Source organism: Triticum aestivum, chromosome 1A, assembly GCF_018294505.1.
Source record: "Triticum aestivum cultivar Chinese Spring chromosome 1A, IWGSC CS RefSeq v2.1, whole genome shotgun sequence".
Classification (NCBI taxonomy): domain Eukaryota; kingdom Viridiplantae; phylum Streptophyta; class Magnoliopsida; order Poales; family Poaceae; genus Triticum; species Triticum aestivum.
Window position 1 is genome coordinate 2,379,629 of NC_057794.1, and position 20,989 is coordinate 2,400,617.

General features: G+C 46.6%; 1 non-coding gene and 1 pseudogene across 1 annotated transcript; one reads left to right on the forward strand and one right to left on the reverse strand.

Annotated features, from left to right (window-relative positions):
- Positions 1-13,792: 13,792 nt before the first annotated feature.
- Positions 13,793-20,315, forward strand: LOC123071320 (BTB/POZ and MATH domain-containing protein 5-like; annotated as a pseudogene).
- LOC123072646 (small nucleolar RNA Z247) lies at positions 18,822-18,954 on the reverse strand. Its single transcript, XR_006435298.1, has one exon. It is a non-coding gene; the product is annotated as a small nucleolar RNA Z247 (small nucleolar RNA).
- Positions 20,316-20,989: the final 674 nt, after the last annotated feature.

Here is a 20,989-nt window from a genome sequence, read left to right on the forward strand (position 1 = left end):
CTGATGACTTTTAGCTTGCTGACATGGATCACAAACTGACTCAATACTAGACTCATGAGAATGGGGAATATTATTCTTGCTAAGAACAAAGTTTAACAATAACTGATGAGGGATGGCCTATCCTACTATGCCACTTTGCCGAGGATGGTTTGACGACAACAAAAGCTTGTTTATTTTTTAATGATGATGACGATGATATGAGTGGGTAGAGTCCTCCCACGCACTTGCCCCTAAGAAGTACTCTCCTCGTGTCCAAGTCCTTAACCAAAAAGAAGTAAGGATAAAATTCGATGAGTACACGATTGTCAAGAGTAAATCTATGAACAAAGAAAAGATTTTTTGATGTTTCAGGGACATATAGAACTTTGTTGAGATGTAAATTTTTCATGGGGGTTTTAACAATTGTACTACCAATATGAGTAATTTTCATACCAGAACCGCTTGCGGTGTGCAGTTGATCACCTCCGTGGTATTTTTCTGTGAATGTCAGCTTGGCCAGCTCTCCCGTGATATGGTTTGTAGCACCAGTATCCGCATACCAATTTGTTTCAATTCCGTAGGAGCCGGTGACAGCATTGGCCTCCTTCTCCTCGTACTCATCTTCCTCATAGCGATCCCAACACTCACGGGCACCGCCGCGGTGATGCTTGAGGTAGATTTGGCACTCGGGATAGTCCTGATGCGGTGGTCGCTGTTGTTGATGTTGTGAACGACCCCCTCGAGTGCCTCCATTGCTGTTGCCTGGTGAAGAAGGAGGACGCTTCCCTTGGCCGCGACCTCTGTTGCCATGCCCGCGCCCTCTGCCTCGAGACTGGCCACGCCCCCTGTACGCCAAGTTCGCGGAGGTGTTGAAGTTGGTCTCAGGACCATCGGCTAGCATCTCCATCCGCTGATCAAAGGCGGCAATCTGGGCGAAGAGTTCGTCGATGCTGATGGAGGTCTTGACGACACCGATGGCTGCTACTACGGGATCATAGTCCCGATCAAGGCCAGCAAGAACATAGTCCACCATCTCTGGATCAGAGACCGGCCGACCTGCTGCAGCGAGTTCATCTCCCAAAATTTTCTTCCGAGCGATGTAAGAGCTGCTGGACATAGAGCCCTTCTTTATGTTGGTGATGGCAATTCTCAAATTGGTGATTCGAGATTGAGACTGCGAAGCAAACATAGTAGTTATTGCAGTCCATAAATCAAACGTGTTCTCCTTACTCACAACTTGGGCGAGGATCTCTTTTGAGAGAGAGTTCAGGAGATGGCTGAGGACTTGTTGATCCTTCGACAGCCATGGCGCATAGAGAGGATTTGGCACCATGACTATAGTCTTGTCCGCTTGCTGCTGCTCCACCGTCTTCGGGGGTGCGGCGTCGGATCCGTCCACACTGGTAGAAAAAGGGCCTATAGTCCCGGTTCGTAAGGGCCTTTAGTCCCGGTTCCGGAACCGGGACTAAAGTGTCGGTACTAATACCTCCCCCCTTTAGTCCCGGTTCAATCCAGAACCGGGACGAAAGGCCCTCCACGTGGGCAGTGCGCAGAGCCCAGTCAGGAGACCCTTTGGTCCCGGTTGGTGCCACCAACCGGGACCAAAGGGTCTCCTGACTGGGCTCTGCGCACTGCCCACGTGGAGACCCTTTGGTCCCGGTTGGTGGCACCAACCGGGACTAATAGGCATCCACGCGTCAGCACTTCTGTGGCTGGGGTTTTTGTTTTTGTTTTGAAAGGGGGGGGGGTTGGGGGTTTTGGGGGGTTAATTTAGGTGTTTCATATATTGTGTTAGCTAGTTATAATTAATAGAGAGAAGTGTCCTCTGTTATGTCCGTGCTTGGTCGACACTATGTACTATACATACGTATATAGAGGACTAGACACGCTAGCTAGCTAGTAAGCAAACGAAGGAAAAAGAAGATCGTCATGAACATATATGCATATATACAGAGAGAAGTGATATCGACCACCTCTCCTTCTCCGAGAGATTGGTCGAACGACAAGTTCTCGTATATCTATCTGACACTACCGGCTACATATATACAATAATTATCTCTTACAAATATAATCATACGGACTCAGGGTCCACATAGAATTCTCCGTCTTCAGGGATCACATGGTCAAGAAAGAATGCCGCCAATTCCTCTTGAATTGCTCGCATGCGAGCTGGTGCTAGGAGTTCATCCCGCTTCCGAAACATCTAATTTGAAGAAGGGGGTCAATACATATATATATATATATATAAATGAATAAAACTCAACACAAATGATGGTAATAAAATAAAATTGTGAATGTTGTTATTTACGTACTTCATATTGTTCGTTAGAGTACCCGCCCCGCTCACAGGTCGTGTGGCGGATGGACTCGCAGATGTAGTATCCACAGAAATCATTCCCTTGTTCCTGCCACAACCACTTTACAAGAAATAGAGGTCAATCAAACTGATAAGCAAGAATGCTAAATGGTATTGATGAAACTAGCGCTTGAATCACTAGGAGATGCGCGGAACATGCTACTATAGTACTTACTTTCGGGTGTCTAAATTCCAGCTCCTTCGGCAGTCCCGGAACTTTTTTGGTGAATTTTCTCCAAACCCTGCCGGGCAAAGAAAACAATTACTTGATATCAGGAAATGAACAAAGTTGCTGATATGGTGGATAATGATCGATTTAACTTACTTCTTGAGGATTTCAGTCATGTCCGCATACTCCTTGGGGTATTTTCGTTTAGAGTCCAAGACGGTTACTACTCCCTGCTCAAGCTTAATCTCTAGGAGAATATAGTGGAAACTGCACACACATGCATAACTCATGAATTACATTACTATAACCTTGACTAATATATAAGGGAAACCGAATATGCACAAGACAGTAACACTCACCTGAAGTTGTAAGGAAAGAGTATTATATCTTTGTTTTGATTTATTACAAACGATCATAGCAAGTTGGCCTCGGTAGCTGCGGCATGAAGTTTAACCTGAGTTGCATCTATGAGATGTGTGTTAATGAACCCAATATCATCGACTTGTCTTTTCTTCAATTCGGCGATCTTCAATCTGCATAATATAGTGAGGATGATTATAAATACATGCAATGAAAGAGCTAAGCTATATAGAGAAACTTAATGATAGAAGTAGTACTACTTACAGACAGTAGCAGGCGACCGTTGTTTTATCGAGGGCCAATTGATTGAAAAACTGATAGAACTCCTCAAATGGAACAGGCAACAGATCAATTCCAATGAGGTCATGCTCCTTTTTAACTTTCACATACAAAGTACTCCTCCCCCCAGAGTCTCTGTAGATTTTCATGTACCAATCATGCAATCTTCGCATCATCGTTGATAGAGATCTTTCATCTTTGACGAGAGGCTTCCCGTACTCGTATCTTTGTATTTGCACCTCCATGGGTTCATAATGTACTTCGTCGGGCAGGTAATCTGCAAGATTGCTATAACCGGGCACCATCCTCGGATCATTATCGACGTTGTGGCTAGGCACCTTGAGCGGGGGGCACGATTGCTTCGCTTGTTCGCCGAGCTGGGCAATTTGTTTCCCAGCTCGACGTTCTTTCAGCCTTTGATCACTGACAGTACTTCCCGACCGCTCCGCTTCGGCAAATTCCTTTCCGATAATGTGGTCATAGTTTCCTTTCGGCGGATCAGACTTCGGTGGTTTTGTCAGGGCAGCCAGAGTGCGCTTCACTTTCACCCGATCTACCTTCTCCTCCGGAGGTGGATGTTTCTTTGCTTTCACCCCTTCAAAGAAGTTCCTCACTTCTTCTCGCGCGATCTCGCCGTTCTCCTCCAGGGTCCTCTCATATGGTAACTTCTCTGGAGTCTTCAGAGAAGGACCGAATCTGTATGTCCTCCCGCCTCTGGTTGTACTGCTAAACGCCGACCGAGCAGACGGAGCGGTTGTCTTCTTTACTTTCTTAAGCGGCGGAGGAGAAGGACTACGACGCGCCGGAGCAGCTGGAGCGGCGGCAGGTCTCTTCCGCCCTTGCTGACGAGGCGGAGAAGGAGGAGGCTGGCTGCTCGGGCGCGTCGGCGCAGGCGGAGAAGGAGGCGGAGTGCCGCCACGCGCCGGAGAAGGAGCCGGCCGAGGGCCCTGATCGTCACTCGCCGGAGGAGGAGGCGGTGGAGGCGGAGTGCCCTGACTCGCCGGAGGAGGAGGAGGAGGCGGTGGCGTCCAGTTCGGAAGGTTGATGAGCTCCTTCCGCCATAGGCATGGAGTCTTCAAAGCAGACCCCAGCCGAGTCTCCCCTTCACCGGTAGGGTGGTCAAGCTGGAGGTCCTCAAATCCCTCCGTTATCTCATCCACCATCACCCTAGCATATCCTTCTGGAATCGGCCGACAGTGAAAAGTTACGCCGGGTTCAGTAGGATAAACAGAGCCAACAGCCACCTTGACCTTCAAATTCATCCATTGCGTCATAAGGTGGCAATTTTGAGACTCCGTTATAGCATCCACGGGATAGCTGGTAGGAGCTGTCAAGGCATGCTCCAGCTGAAGTAGCTCGGTGGAAGCCACGCTGCTTCTGCGCTGAGATGGCGGGGTAGCTTCGGGGGAGGCTTCGGCAGTACGTTTGCTGCGATTTGCTTCTCGTTCCTCTATCGCGTCTACCCTTGCTTGCAACACCTGTATTTGGGTCTGCTGCACTTTTTTCCTCCTCTCATGGGATTTGTAACCGCCTGGGTCCGGAAACCCAACCTTCCACGGAATGGAGCCTGGCGTGCCTCGTGTCCGTCCAGGGTGCTCAGGATTCCCGAGGGCCATTGTGAGCTCATCGTTCTCTCTGTCTGGAAAGAACGTCCCTTCCTGCGCTGCTTCGATATACTGCTTAAGCTTACTGACTGGTATGTCCATTTGATCGTTCGTCCAAATGCACTTCCCTGTTACAGGGTCCAGTGTTCCGCCAGCCCCGAAGAACCAAGTCCGGCAATGGTCTGGCCAGTTAATTGTCTCTGGTTCGATCCCTTTATGAACCAGATCATTCTCAGTCTTGGACCACTTAGGCCGGGCTATGAGGTAGCCACCTGACCCCGTGCGGTGGTGAAGCTTCTTCTTCGCAGCATTTTGCTTGTTTGTCGCCAACATCTTCTTACTCTTTTATGATGTCTTGTGGGCCACAAATGCGGGCCAGTGATCTCTGATCTTCTCATATCTGCCCTTGAATTCTGGTGTCTCATTATTTTCGACAAACTTATTCAGCTCTTTCTTCCATCTCCTGAATAGTTCTGCCATCCTCTTCAAAGCAAAAGACTTGATTAATTTCTCTTTAACTGGGTTCTCTGGATTATCCTCAGGCGGTAGGGTGAAATTTGACTTCAGCTCAGTCCAAAGATCATTTTTCTGCATATCATTGACATAAGACACCTCAGGGTCTTCTGTAGCCGGCTTAAACCATTGCTGGATGCTTATCGGGATCTTGTCCCTAACCAAAACCCCGCACTGAGCAACAAATGCGCTCTTTGTCTGGAGGGGTTCAATAGGTTGGCCGTCGGGCGCGATTGCTATGATCTCAAACTTTTCATCCGAGCTCAACTTTTTCTTCGGGCCTCTTCTCTTTACCGAAGTTGTGCTCGATTCGGAGGGCTAGAAAAAAGAACAAAGACTTAATTAATATGTGTACATGCCAAAACAATGAATGCATCAATCAGCTAGTCAGCATAGGCTTAACTAATATATATACCTGGCCGGACTCGGTTCGGTCACCGGAGCCGTCATCACGGTCTCTTTCTTGCACCGGCATTGGGTCACCGGAGCCGTCCTCATGTTCTTCTTCTTGCACCGGCATTAGGTCACCGTAGCCAGCTTGTTCACCCTCTCCTTCCATATCATCGGTTTCGTTGAGAAACAACGAGATGGCATCACTTCCTTCTACGATTATGTCCCTCAACAACGCTTCTTTTGTTGCTTCGTCTAGGGCGGTGTCCATAGTTTCTACAAATATTTACAACATGGCAATTATTATTCAAACATGATAGATGGATATATTAGTGCCAAACGTAGAACTAGCTACCTAATCATAGTAAGCTATCGGGAGGGGGTATATATCGACAACGACGACACTACATCTATTCTTTCTTCTCCTCTTTTTTTTTCTTCTTCCTCTTCTTTTTTTATCCTCTTCTTCCTCTCATGTTCGATAGGATCGCCAAGGGGTCGGGAGGTTGCCTAGTGTCAAGGGATTCAACAAAACCATGTCTTCATCATTAGGCGAAAGTAACATGTGCATGATGGTACGAAGCTCTTCAAAGTTGTTCTGGAACAGAGTCCCAGATAGGATAATTCGCTTTTTGGTACAAAGTTCAGCAAGAGCCTTCCGAATATCGCTATTTGGAAGGCCTTTGCTGAATTCGTACCAAAAGGCGGATTATTCTATCCGGGACTCCATTCCAGAACAACTTTGCAGAACTTCGTACCAACATGCCCTAGTTACTTCCGGCTAATGCTGAAGGCATGGATTTCTTCAATACTTTGACACTAGGAAACCTCTCTCTACTTCCGGCTAATAAGAATAAGAAGAAGAAGAAGAAGAAGAAGAAGAAAAGAAGAAAAAAAAAGAGGAGAAGAAGAAAGGAATAGTGGAGAAAAGAGAAAATAGAATATATTCTATTTTCTCTTCTTCTCCACTATTCCTTTCTTCTTCTCCTCTTCTTTTTCTTCTTTTTTCTTCTTCTTATTTATTTCTCCTCTTATTTTCGATAGAGGAAACCCTAAATAGCTAGCAAGTATCGTGGGTGTGAGATACATGTGGCCTTCGATGTCGGACACTACATCCACGTCCCACAAGTGACGTGGGCGTCGAAGCCCGCGCCACTTGTGGGATGTGGGTGTAGTGTCCGACACCGACGGTCCATGTATCTCACACCGACGATACTTTCTATTTAGGGTTTCTCCTCTACCGCTCCTCGACCTCTCGACGACCCTCGTTCCCAATAAAATAAAGAGGAAGAAGAAGAAGAAAAAAGAAGAGAAGAAAGAATAGAGGAGAAGACTTCCTCTTCTTCCTCTCCTCTTCTTCTCCCTCTTCTTCCCCTTCTTCCTCGCCTCTCTCATCAATGTCCGGCGTTCTCAACCCCCCCCCCCCCATGTGTCGAAGAAAAAAAAGAAGAAAAAAAAGAGGAGAAGAAGAAAGGAATAGAGGAGAAAATAGAAAATAGAATATATATTCTATTTTTCTCTTCTTCTCCTTTATTCCTTTCTTCTTCTCCTCTTCTTTTTCTTCTTTTTTCTTCTTTTTATTTATTTCTCCTCTTCTTCCTCTCCCCTCTTCTTCTCCTTTCTTCCTCTTCTTATTTCCTTTTTCCTCTCATTCTTTTTCTTCTTCTTCCTTCTTAAAAATACAAGAAGTAGTATTGCCTAATTCATTGTTCATATGAATATACAAACATTTGCATATTTACAATAATTAATATCACCAAAAAATCTATGAACAGAAAAAAATCCTAATTTTTCTAAAAAACAATATTTTGCATTGTTCACATACACATATACGTTATAGCCACATACACATATACATCACATATGAACAAAAAAATTAAAGTAATAAAAATAAAAAAACAGAGCCGGGCGGTGGCTCACAGCGCGGGGGCAGGCGAGGGACGGGGCGGGGCGACGGCGCGGGGACGGGGCGGGGCGACGGCGCGGGGACGGAGCGGGCTCGGGGACGGGACGGGGCGGGCTCGGGGACGGGGCGGGGCGACGACGGGCTCGACGACGGGCTCGGGGACGGGGCGGGGCAACGGCGGCGGGCGCGGGGCGACGGCGACGGCGACGGGGTCATGGAAGGGGCGGCGCGGGGCGACGACGGGCTCGGGGCGGGCTCGGGGACGGGGCGGGGCGGGCTCGGGGACGGGGCGGGGCGACGACGGGCTCGGGGACGGGGCGGGGCGACGGCGGCGGGCGCGGGGCGACGGCGACGGCGACGGGGTCAGGGAAGGGGCGGCGCGGGGCGACGACGGGCTCAGGGCCGCGCGCGGCGGGCGCGGGGCGACGGCGCGGGACGACGACGGGCTCGGGGCGGCGACGACGACGACGAACGGCCTGGGGGCGAATGGGAGCGGTTGGCCAAAATTTCACAATTGTTGGCTTATATAGCCAGAGCAATGGTCCCGGTTCGTGACACCAACCGGGACTAATGCCCCTCTTTGGTCCCGGTTGGTGCCACGAACCGGGACCAAAGGCCAATTTTCAGCAGCCGAAAGGGCGGGAAGCGGCGGCCTTTGGTCCCGGTTGGTGGCACCAACCGGGACTAAAGGGGGGCATTGGTCACGGTTGGTGCCACGAACTGGGACCAATGCCCCCTTTAGTCCCGGTTGGTGCTACCAACCGGGACCAATGGCCTTTGCTGCCCCGCGCCCAAAAGTTTAGTCCCACATCGCTAGCGGAAGGGCGCCGGCACTGGTTTATAAGCGCGGGTGTGCCTCCCCATTCGAGCTCCTCTCTAATGCAGGCTTTCGGGCCTAAACTTGCTACTGCCTGTGGGCCTATTGGGCCTTTTGCGGGCCTGAATCCTGGCCCATGTAGGGTTTCTAGTCGTATTCAGGCCGTGGAGGCCCAGTACGAGGCATTTTTTTGGTTTTTTCTTTTTTATTTCTACATTTTTTTGGTTATTTATTTTTTTATTTCTACTTACAACTAAATACTTACAGTTTTTTAGTGATTTCTTTTTGCTTTTAGGTCACAAAAATTATAAACTTTCTGTTAGTGCCATTAGTTTTAAATTTTGAATAGTTTAAATTTGAATTTTTAAAAATTTGTGTGAATCACTAGTTTATGAATAACTTTACTAGAAAAATAGAATTTTTTTCTATTTATTTTTTATTTATACTTACAACTAAATACTTATAGTTTTTTAGTGATTTCTTTTTGATTTTAGGTCACAAAAATTATAAACTTTCTGTTAGTGCCATTAGTTTTAAATTTTGAATAGTTTAAATTTGAATTTTTAAAAATTTGTGTGAATCACTAGTTTTTGAATAACTTTACTATAAAAATAGAATTTTTTTCTTCTTTGCTATTTATTTTTTATTGATACTTACAGTTAAATACTTATAGTTTGATTTTAGGTCACAAAAATTATATTCTTTTTGCTATTGAAGAATATTATAGTTTTATTTTAGTTGATCATAACATAATATTTTAATTGATTGTTTTTATTTTCATAAAAGTTTTGTAGTTCATTCTGTTTGCTATTAGTTCATTCTTTGAGCTAAATGACTCTGAAATTGGAAAGCATTTCAAAATGAACTCTGAAAAGGTTGAAAGTTGGCATGGTATCATCATTTCACCCACATAGCATGTTCCAAAAAGTAGAGAGGGTTATGAGAAAAACTTGATGCACTTCGTGTACAAAATGGACAATCACTTTCGAAGTATCAAAGTTTCGAACCATAAGACATGAAAGCATTTCAAATGAACTCTGAAAAAGTTGAAAGTTGGGATGGTATCATAATTTCACCCACATAGCATGTGCATGTACAAAACGGACAATGGTAGCATGTTCGTCTGTTACAAATTTGGCATGGTATCATCATAATAGTTGCGGGAGAAAGTCTTCACTTTTTCTTCGCTTGTGTCATTTGCTTATTGCGCCGTAACCATGGATAATCTTCATTGTTTATCAGGATGCTTGGGTCAGCCTTGACATTGAAGGGAGGAATTTCATGAAACTTTTCATAATCTTCAGACATGTCTGTCTTGCCGTCCACTCCCAGGATGTCCCTTTTTCCTGAAAGAACTATGTTGCGCTTTGGCTCATCGTATGATGTATTCGCTTCCTTATCTTTTCTTTTTCTCGGTTTGGTAGACATGTCCTTCACATAGATAACCTGTGCCACATCATTGGCTAGGACGAACGGTTCGTTATTGTACCCAACTCATCACAAACAGTGTTGTCACCTCTGAGACGTGTTTCCAACCAACTGCTGAAAGTCCTGATGTGTTCACATGTAATCCAGTTGTCGCACTGCTCCGGGTGTTTGGAGCGCAGACTGTTCTTGTGTTCATCGACATACGGGGTCACCAAGGTAGAGTTCTGTAAAACTGTGTAGTGTGCTTGAGACCAAGAATATCCGTCCCTGCATATTATTGAGTCTCTTCCAAGAGTGCCTTTTCCAGTCATTCTCCCCTCATACTGCGATTTAGGGAGACCTATCTTGTTAAGGCCAGGAATGAAGTCAACACAAAACCCGATAACATCCTCTGTTTGATGGCCCATGAAGATGCTTCCTTCTGGCCTAGCGCGGTTACGGACATATTTCTTTAGGACTCCCATGAACCTCTCAAAGGGGAACATATTGTGTAGAAATACGGGCTCCAGGATGACAATCTCGTCGACTAGATGAACTAGGACGTGCGTCATGATATTGAAGAAGGATGGTGGGAACACCAGCTCGAAACTGACAAGACATTGCGCCACATCACTCCTTAGCCTTGGTACGATTTCTGGATCGATCACCTTCTGAGAGACTACATTGAGGAATGCACATAGCTTCACAATGGCTAATCGGACGTTTTCCGGTAGAAGCCCCCGCAATGCAACCGGAAGCAGTTGCATCATAATCACGTGGCAGTCATGAGACTTTAGGTTCTGAAACTTTTTCTCTGGCATATTTATTATTCCCTTTATATTCGACGAGAAGCCAGTCGTGACCTTCATACTGAGCAGGCATTCAAAGAAGATTTCTTTCTCTTCTTTCGTAAGAGCGTAGCTGGCAGGACCTTTATACTGCTTCGGAGGCATGCTGTCTTTTTCGTGCAAACATTGCAGGTCCTCTCGTGCCTCAGGTGTATCTTTTGTCTTCCCATACACGCCCAAGAAGCCTAGCAGGTTCACGCAAAGGTTCTTCGTCATGTGCATCACGTCGATTGAGGAGCGGACCTCTAGGTCTTTCCAGTAGGGTAGGTCCCAAAATATAGATTTCTTCTTCCACATGGGTGCGTGTCCCTCAGCGTCATTCGGAACAGCTAGTCCACCGGGACCCTTTCCAAAGATTACGTAGTGTAAATCATTGACCATAGCAAGCACGTGATCACTGGTGCGCATGGCGGGCTTCTTCTGGTGATCTGCCTCGCCTTTGAAATGCTTGCCTTTCTTTCGACATTGATGGTTGGTCGGAAGAAATCGATGATGGCCCAGGTACACATTCTTCCTGCATTTGTCCAGGCATATACTTTCAGTGTCATCTAAACAGTGCGTGCATGCGTGGTATCCTTTGTTTGTCCGTCCTGAAAGGTTACTGAGAGCGGTCCAATCGTTGATGGTCACGAACAGCAATGCCTTAAGGTTAAATTCCTCCTGTCTGTGCTCATCCCACGTACGTACACCGTTTCCATTCCACAGCTGTAAAAGTTCTTCAACTAATGGCCTTAGGTACACATCAATTTCATTGCCGGGTTGCTTAGGGCCTTGGATGAGAACTGGCATCATAATGAACTTCCGCTTCATGCACATCCAAGGAGGAAGGTTATACATACATAGAGTCACGGGCCAGGTGCTGTGATTGCTGCTCTGCTCCCCGAAAGGATTAATGCCATCCACGCTTAAAGCAAACCATACATTCCTTGGGTCCTTTGCAAACTCATCCCAGTACTTTCTCTTGATTTTTCTCCACTGCGACCCGTCAGCGGGTGCTCTCAACTTCCCATCTTTCTTTCGGTTCTCACTGTGCCATCGCATCAACTTGGCATGCTCTTCGTTTCTGAACAGACGTTTCAACCGTGGTATTATAGGAGCATACCACATCACCTTCGTAGGAACCCTCTTCCTGAGGGGCTCGCCGTCAACATCACCAGGGTCATCTCGTCTGATCTTATACCGCAACGCACCGCATACCGGGCATGCATTCAGATCCTTGTATGCACCACGGTAGAGGATGCAGTCATTAGGGCATGCATGTATCTTCTCCACCTCCAATCCTAGAGGGCATACGACCTTCTTTGCTGCGTATGTACTGTCGGGCAATTCGTTATCCTTTGGAAGCTTCTTCTTCAATATTTTCAGTAGCTTCTCAAATCCTTTGTCAGCCACAGCATTCTCTGCCTTCCACTGCAGCAATTCCAGTACGATACCGAGCTTTGTGTTGTCATCTTCGCAATTGGGGTATAACCCTTTTTTGTGATCCTCTAACATGCGATCGAACTTCAACTTCTCCTTTTGACTAATGCATTGCGTCCTTGCATCGACAATGACCCGGCGGAGATCATCATCATCAGGCACATCGTCTGGTTCCTCTTGATCTTCAGCAGCTTCACCCGTGGCAGCATCATTGGGCACATCGTCTGGTTCCTCTTGATCTTCACCAGCTCCCCCTGTTGCAGCATCACCGTATTCAGGGGGCACATAGTTGTCATCGTACTCTTCTTCTTCACCGTCTTCCATCATAACCCCTATTTCTCCGTGCCTCGTCCAAACATTATAGTGTGGCATGAAACCCTTGTAAAGCAGGTGGGAGTGAAGGATTTTCCGGTTAGAGTAAGACCTCGTATTCCCACATTCAGTGCATGGACAACACATAAAACCATTCTGCTTGTTTGCCTCAGCCGCATCAAGAAACTCATGCACGCCCTTAATGTACTCGCGGGTGTGTCTGTCACCGTACATCCATTGCCGGTTCATCTGCGTGCATTATATATAATTAAGTGTCCAAATTAATAGAAGTTCATCATCACATTAAAACCAAAGTGCATACATAGTTCTCAACTAACAACATATAGCTCTCCAGAGCATCTAATTAATTAAACCATACATTGAAACTATGTAAAACATTTCAATGCGAAAACAAATGCGATCATAATCGCAACCAAGGTAACAATTGATCCAACGGCATAATGATACCAAGCCTCGGTATGAATGGCATATTTTCTAATCTTTCTAATCTTCAAGCGCATTGCATCCATCTTGATCTTGTGATCAACGACGACATCCGCAACATGCAACTCCAATATCATCTTCTCCTCCTCAATTTTTTTTATTTTTTCCTTCAACAAATTGTTTTCTTCTTCAACTAAATTTAACCTCTCGACAATAGGGTCGGTTGGCATTTCCGATTCACATACATCCTAGATAAATAAAATCTATGTCACGTTGGTCGGCATAATTTTCATAAACAATAAATGAACCAATAGTTATAAAGATAATATACATACCAAATCCGAATCATAGACAGGACGAGGGCCGACGGGGGCGGATACCAAAACCATCGCACTATATAAGATGCAATAATAAATGTAAGAAAATGATACAAGTATCTATCTAAACATACAAGTAAGAATATTTTTCCTTTCAGAAAGAAGATAAGAACAAGAGGCTCACCACGGTGGTGTCGGTGATGAGATCGGCGCGGGTGATCGACGGCGGTGAAGACGGGGACGGGGCGTGACGGACCACTAAATCTAGACAAATCTTGAGGAAAATGGAGCTCGGAGGTCGAGCTTCGAGAGGAGAAAGCTTAAGTAGTGTGGCTCGGGCATTCCATCGAACACCTCATGTGCATAGGAGGTGAGCTGGAGCACCACAAAGCCCTCTCCCCCTCGGCCAGAAAAAACAGAGCACTGTGCTCTGCTCTTGCACGAGGGGGTATATATAGGCACCTCATTGGTCCCGGTTGGTGGCATGAACCAGGACTAAAGGGAAGCCTTTGGTCCCGGTTCAAGCCACCAACCAGGACCAATGGTGGTGGGCCAGGAGCGAGGCCCATTGGTCCCGGTTCGTCCCACCAACCGGGACCAAATGGTCCAGACGAACCGGGACCAATGGCCCACGTGGCCCGGCCGGCCCCCGGGGCTCACGAACCGGGACCAATGCCCATTGGTCTCGGTTCTACACTGAAGCGGGACTAATGGGCTGAGCCGGCCTGGACCATAGCCCTGTTTTCTACTAGTGCCAGGAGGCCGGTGACCTGCGCTTCTCGTAGGCCAGGCATCACTTGGGCCTTCCACATGAGAAAATTCCCCTTGGTTAACTTCTCGGCAGGTGGAGCTCCAAGGTTGAGGGAGACGGGAGCCGAGGGGGAAGACATGTCGATTGATCTTGTTTCTGTCAATCTGATTTCCGTCGATCGGGTTTCTGGTGATCGAGAGAGAGAGAGTGCTTCACTAGATAGATGGGAAGAGGATTGCTCTGATACTATGTCAGATGTGGAAGCGTTCCTACTACCCTGAGGGGAGCTGTGTGGACTTATATTGATTGATGACAGGAAGCCCCTATCGTGGCTTACAAGTTTGCCATCGATCTCTTAGGATATGATGGTTACAGGAGATACAAGAGAGAGAGTCCAGGGAGAGAAAGATAGATACAGGAGATTAAGATTACATGCATAGATAAGGCTCATGATGATGATATGGCTGAGGACGATGAAGACGATGATTATGAGGATGAAGACCATGAAGATGAGGCTCGCGGCGATGATATGGTTGAGGACGATGACCATGACTATCGTCGTGAGCTATTGCCGTCCATCAACGCTCAGGTTTTCTTCTGTTTCATGGACCAGTTTTAGTGGCTCTACTCAAGATGCATGCGTGAAACCATAATAAAAGACTTCGGTCTCACAACTGGGCTGAATTATAGAGGGTTTAGAAAAAGGTGTTAGTTTTGTGTAAGCGTCTCTACCTTCGTACAGAGGGCCGCGTGGTGTTTATATTGAATGGGGAGAGACCCATCTCTCATAGGTTACATCCGTAGAAATATTACAGGAGGTTTACAGGAGGGAAAAGAGATAATAACAAGATAAAGATCCTACTCCTATAACCACCCTTGGCGTACAAGGCGCACAAGCCAGCCATACGTGACAGCCATACATGACAGAGTTTACATGTTTAACACCTTCCCTTAATCATAACTTAACTAAGTTAAGATTACGCTTGAATTCTTCAAACTGTCTTGTAGGCAAAGCCTTTGTGAACCCATCTGCAACTTGATCTTTGGAGTGAACAAAACGAATTTCCAATTCTTTGCTTGCAACTCTTTCTCGAACAAAATGATAATCAATTTCGATATGTTTTGTTCTTGCATGGAAAATAGGATTAGCACATAAATATGTAGCACCAAGATTATGACACCAGAGACAGGAGGGTTGTGCATGACCTATTCCAAGTTCTCTGAGCATGGATTTGACCCAAATAATTTCTGAAGTTGCATTTGCTAAAGCCTTGTATTCTGCCTCAGTACTTGACCGTGAGACTGTGGCCTGTTGAGCGTCTGTCATCTAGGCACCCTGCCCAGTCAAAATCAGAGAAGGCACTAACAAGAGTGGATGGTGACTTGCTGAATGTCAGACCAATACTCAAAGTATCCTTAACATATCTTAATATGTGTTTTGCAGCAGCCCAATGTGCAGTGGTAGGTGCATGAAGGAATTGACAAACTTTGTTTATAGCAAAGGAAATATCAGGCCTTGTAAGATTTAGATACTGAAGAGCTCCTACCATACTTCTATACCTTGTACTGTCATCTGGACTCAAGGGTTCACCTTCTTCATCAAGAGACAACTTTTCTGTACTTAACAGCGGTGTAGGTGAGGATTTGCACCCTTGCATGCCAACCTTGCTTAGGAGATCAGCTACATACTTCTCCTGAGAGAGTTGAAGGCCACCTTCCCTGTTTCTCTTGACCTCAATGCCAAGAAAGAAATGCAAATCTCCCAAATCCTTGAGAGCAAAGTCAACATTCAAGTCTTTTAACAGGGCTGTTACTGCTGCACTGGATGAACTTGTAACAATAATATCATCAACGTAAATAAGCACAAATATGGAGATATGTGACTTATTGTAGATAAACAGAGATGTGTCAGACTTTGAGGGCACAAAACCAAGTGACTGAAGCTTTGCACTTAGCCGTGAATACCAAGCTCGAGGGGCTTGTTTCAATCCATAAAGAGACCTGTCAGGTTTGCACACATATGAGGGTTTGTTCTTGTCTTCAAAGCCAGGAGGTTGACGCATGTACACTTCCTCTTCCAGAACACCATGAAGGAACGCGTTCTGTACATCTAGCTGTCTGAGGCTCCATCCTCTGGACACAGCGATGGACAAAACAAGACGGATAGTTGCAGCTTTAGCGACAGGACTAAACGTATCCTCATAATCAATAACGTACCTCTGGTTGAATCCTTTGGCAACAAGCCTAGCTTTATAATGATCTATGGTGCCATCTGATTTCTTCTTTATCCTGAATACCCATTTGCAATCAATTAAGTTTTTACCTCGGTGTGCAGGAACTAGATGTCATGTTTTGTTTTTCTGCAACGCTTGAGATTCTTCTTCCATTGCCTTTTCCAACGTGAATCCTTGCATGCTTCGTGGAACATATGAGGTTCACCTGTGGAACATGTCAAACCAAACTTAACTTTGTAATTTGTATGTTGAATTACCCCTGATCGGAGACGTGTGCGTGGTGCATCAGGAACAAGTGCAGTTTTCAATGCCGCAGAAGATCCTGTGGTCTGTTGCAGCAGATCCGAAGCAGATTCCCTTGCCAGATCTTCTGTGGCAGGCGCTGGTGAAGACACGGGCGAAGATGGCGCAGAAGATCTAGGCGGGGCCGCCGCCAGATCAGGATCGGTTCCCGTGCCCGCAACTGGTTGGTGGGGGCGCCTGGTTTAGACGCACGGCTCCATACCGAACCGCTCGGTCGGGTAACCTGCAGAAGCCGACGCGCGCATGGGGGAGAGCGGGCCCGCAGCCCGTCGCGTGTCGTCCCTAGGTTGGCGAGGCGCGCATGGCGTGGGCGGGGGTCCTGCAGGTGTGGAGTTGGAGGAGGCGCTGCCGCCCGGATCCTGACGCGTCTCGGGAGATCCCGATGCATATCGTGTCGGGGTTGATCCCGAGTGGGATTCGGCTGCAGGGTTGTTGCACCACGGGGGACACATGAAGTATTGCTCATTTGGCCTGTTTGCTTCACAATTTTGCACCAAATTTTTTTCTGTTGCTCCAGCATCCGAACCTGCAGTACCAGAAGACTCAAGTTCAAGGTTAGGAGGGTTAGTCATGTGATCATAATTATCGTCCCCATGATGCAAAGAGGTCAAATGAGAAGGAAGAAGGAGGATTTCTTTGCGAAGGAGGGCACCGGCATTTGGATGAAGTGCGGCGAAGGGAAAAACCGTCTCGTCAAAAATGGCATCCCTGGAGATGTAGACACGTCCCGTGGGTACGTCAAGACACTTGACACCTTTGTGCTGGGCACTATAGCCAAGAAATACACATTGGGTGGAACGAAACATAAGTTTGCGATTATTGTAGGGACGGAGATTAGGCCAACATGCACACCCAAAAACACGAAGAGACTTGTAGTCCGGACGAACTTGGAGAAGTCGTTGCATAGGAGTTTCATTATTGATGACACGGCTAGGGAGCATATTAATAAGGTGGACAGCGGTGAGGAACGCTTCATCCCAAAACTTTAAGGGCATAGATGCACCTGTAAGAAGAGCGAGGCCTATGTCCACAATATGCCTATGCTTGCGTTCAGCAGAGCCATTCTGTTGGTGCGCGTGAGGGCAAGAAACATGATGGGAAATGCCAAGTGTTTGGAAAAACGAGTTTAATTTCTTGTACTCACCACCCCAGTCAGACTGGACGACAATTATTTTGCGATCAAACTTGCGTTCAACAAGTGCTTGAAAATTCTTAAATACTTGGAAAATATCGGAACGACTTTTAAGAAGGTAAATCCAAGTGAATTTACTGAAATCATCAATGAAGCTAACGTAGTACGTATGTCTACCAACCGAGGAGGGGGCAGGACCCGATACATCAGAAAAAATAAGTTGGAGCGGCTTGGTAGAAATACTAGTAGAAATATGATATGGCAATTGATGAGACTTTGCCTTTTGACAAGAATCATAGACAGTTTCGATGCTACGCTCACCAACACATGGGAGCTTATTATTTCTAAGCACTTGTTGTACGACAAAAAAAGATGGATGTCCTAGTCTAGCATGCCACCTGTCCGGGGAGATTTTGATGACACCAAAGACTTGTTTATTGAAGCTTCTGAACTCGGGAAAAAGAGGGTAGAGCCCACGCACGCATCTACCGCGATAGAGAATTCTCCGTGTGACCTGATCCTTGATCAAAAAGAAATAGTGATGAAATTCAAGGAAAACATTGTTGTCAAGAGCAATACGATGAACTGAAAGAAGATTTTTGGCAGTTTGAGGAACATGCAAGATGTTTTTAAGGTGAATGTCATGATGAGGGGTTGCAATAATTGAATGACCAACATGAGCTATCTCCATACCTTCTCCATTGGCATTATGGACCTGATCTTTCCCGGGGTACTTATCATGCATGGTCAGCTTGTCCAGCTCGTGAGTGATGTGGTTGGAGGCGCCAGAGTCAGCGTACCAGTTTGTGTCCACACCATAGGAGGCGTCCATAGCAGCTGCAACCTTCTTGCGTTAGGTGTTGTTCTCGGCATAACGATAGTCGCAATCCTTCGCAATATGGTTATTTTTCTTACAAATTTGACACTTGTTAAGATATTCATCATAACCTTGGATGGGACGATGATTGTTGTTGTTGTTGCGGCGCTGGTAGTTGTTGTTGCCGCGCTGATTGTAGTGGCCGCCGCCACCACCACCGCCGTGCTGGAAGTGGCCCCCACCACCGCCACCAGAATGCGGATAGGGAGCACCGCCACCGCCGCCACCATGCTGGAGTTGGCCGCCACCGCTGCCGTCGGGACCGCCATGATAGCCCCCACCACCACCACCCTTGGGAGGGTTCTGAGAGGGTTTGGGAGGCCCGCGACCATGATAGGCAGCATTAGCAGAGGACTTGAAAGCGTCGGGACCAGTTCCTTGGAACAGCTCGACGCGTTGATGAAAGTCGGAGATCATGCCAAAGAGTTCATCGGTGGAGACAGGATCAACACGCACGTCAAGGGCGGAGATGATGGACTGATATTCCATGTCGAGGCCGGCGATGATGAAGGAGATGAGCTCATCTTCGCCGATGGGTTTGCCGGCGGCCGCGAGTTCATTAGACAGCGCCCGCATCTGCCCAAAGTTGGTGGCTGCGCTGAGGGAACCCTTCTGGGCATTGGAGAGAGCAATACGGCAGTTGTTGACGTGAGACTTGGATTGAGCAGAGAACATGTTGGCTAGGGCAGACCAGATGGCATGAGAAGTCTCGAGAGAAGAAACTTGCACCAGGACCTCTTTCGAAAGGTTGCGAAGCAAGTAGGCTACAATTTGTTGATCTTGGATGAGCCATGTGGTATGAGCGGGGTTCGGACTGATCTGATCTTTCCCGTCTGAGTTTTTGGTGGTGATGGTTCTAGGTGGCTCGGGTAGGGTTTGGTTAAGATACCCATATAGCCCGGCTCCCATGATTTGGGAGCGAGCTTGGGCTCGCCAGAGAATGTAATTGGTACGTGTGAGAGGCTCGGAGATGGTGTTGTTCAGGCTGGAGGAGATGAGTTGGCTGGAGGAGGTGGACATGGCACCGGAGATGGGTAGGATGGGAGGGCGAAAAAAGGTGTATGTTGGCGATGGGATGGAGGTGGTGATCGCTAGATGAGGAAGAGGGAGGCTCTGATTACCATGTTAGTTTTGTGTAAGCGTCTCTACCCTCGTACAGAGGGCCGCGTGGTGTTTATATTGATTGGGGAGAGACCCATCTCTCATAGGTTACAACCGTAGAGATATTATAGGAGGTTTACAGGAGGGATAAGAGATAATAACAAGATAAAGATCCTACTCCTATAACCACCCTTGGCGCACAAGGCAGCCACACAAGGCGCACAAGCCAGCCATACATGACAGCCATACATGACAGAGTTTACATGTTTAACAAAAGGGAGATCTTGGAAAGGTCAGCGCATCTCAAGGACGACAGCTTCACCATCCATTGCGACGTCGTTGTACCTAACGTCAAGGTGGACATCAAATCCAAGTAAGGCGCTAGCACCATGGCTCCTCCGTTCATCCACGTCTCTCCATCTGAAATGTCATTCCATTTCAAGGATCTCCTTCTGTCCAAGGAGGGTGCTGCCATGACGTTTGTAGTTGGCGATGAAACATATGCTGCACAATGTTGCATACTCGCAGCGCGATCTACCGTCTTCAAGTCACAGCTGTTCGGCGACAACCTTGGTGCTCCTATCGTGAAGATCGATGATATTGAAGCAGAAGTGTTTGAGGGCATCATTGCGGGAGCTGAGCGGGGACATTGCCCCTGGATGAAGGAGAAGTGCTTGGAGTTCATCAAGTCTCACACAAGTCTGCATGAAGTTTTCACTGCTGAGGGCTTTGAGATGATGACCCGAACCTGCAGGCCCTTTGGCCTCAAGGAGCTCCTCTCCAAGTTTGCTATCTAGATTTCTCGAGAAAACCTATATCTATGGGCTCGTCGTTTCCTTTTGAATCGACGGTTGGTATTACCTTACCCAAGATTTAACTATAACATTTCTATAGGTGGTAATCCAGTAGCTACTCTGTATTGATTAGGTGCAGTAATCTAGTAGTAATGTTTGTATGTGGGTGCTTTGTTTTCCTTCTTTATGTTCTTGGATATGTGTGTTACTGTGCTGCATCAGTATATGCATCACCTGCTGATTTCAACAGCTGTAATCGTCACAACAGACCCATAGAGTGTGATTTCGATATCATGTACTTTCTCTATTTCAAAATAAGTGTCTTGGTTTTAGTTTAATCTTGAACTATGAACTAAAATCACGAAACTTATTTTGGAACAGAAGGAGTAGTAGACACTGAGCTGAATGTACTATAGGAGAATATTTGTGGGATACTAACTTTGTTCATGATTCAGAGGAGTGTATATCAACTTTGTTTGATACCACTCAACTTTGTTATGCGTTTACTAAAGTTTAGTTGGGTGTATATAACTTCTCCCTCCGTCCAGAAATACTTATCCGAGAAATGGATGTATCTAGACGTATTTTAGTTCTAGATACATCCATTTTTATCTATTTCTATAACAAGTATTTTAGAACAGAGGGAGTATATATTAACATCGTATCATGCGTAAGGA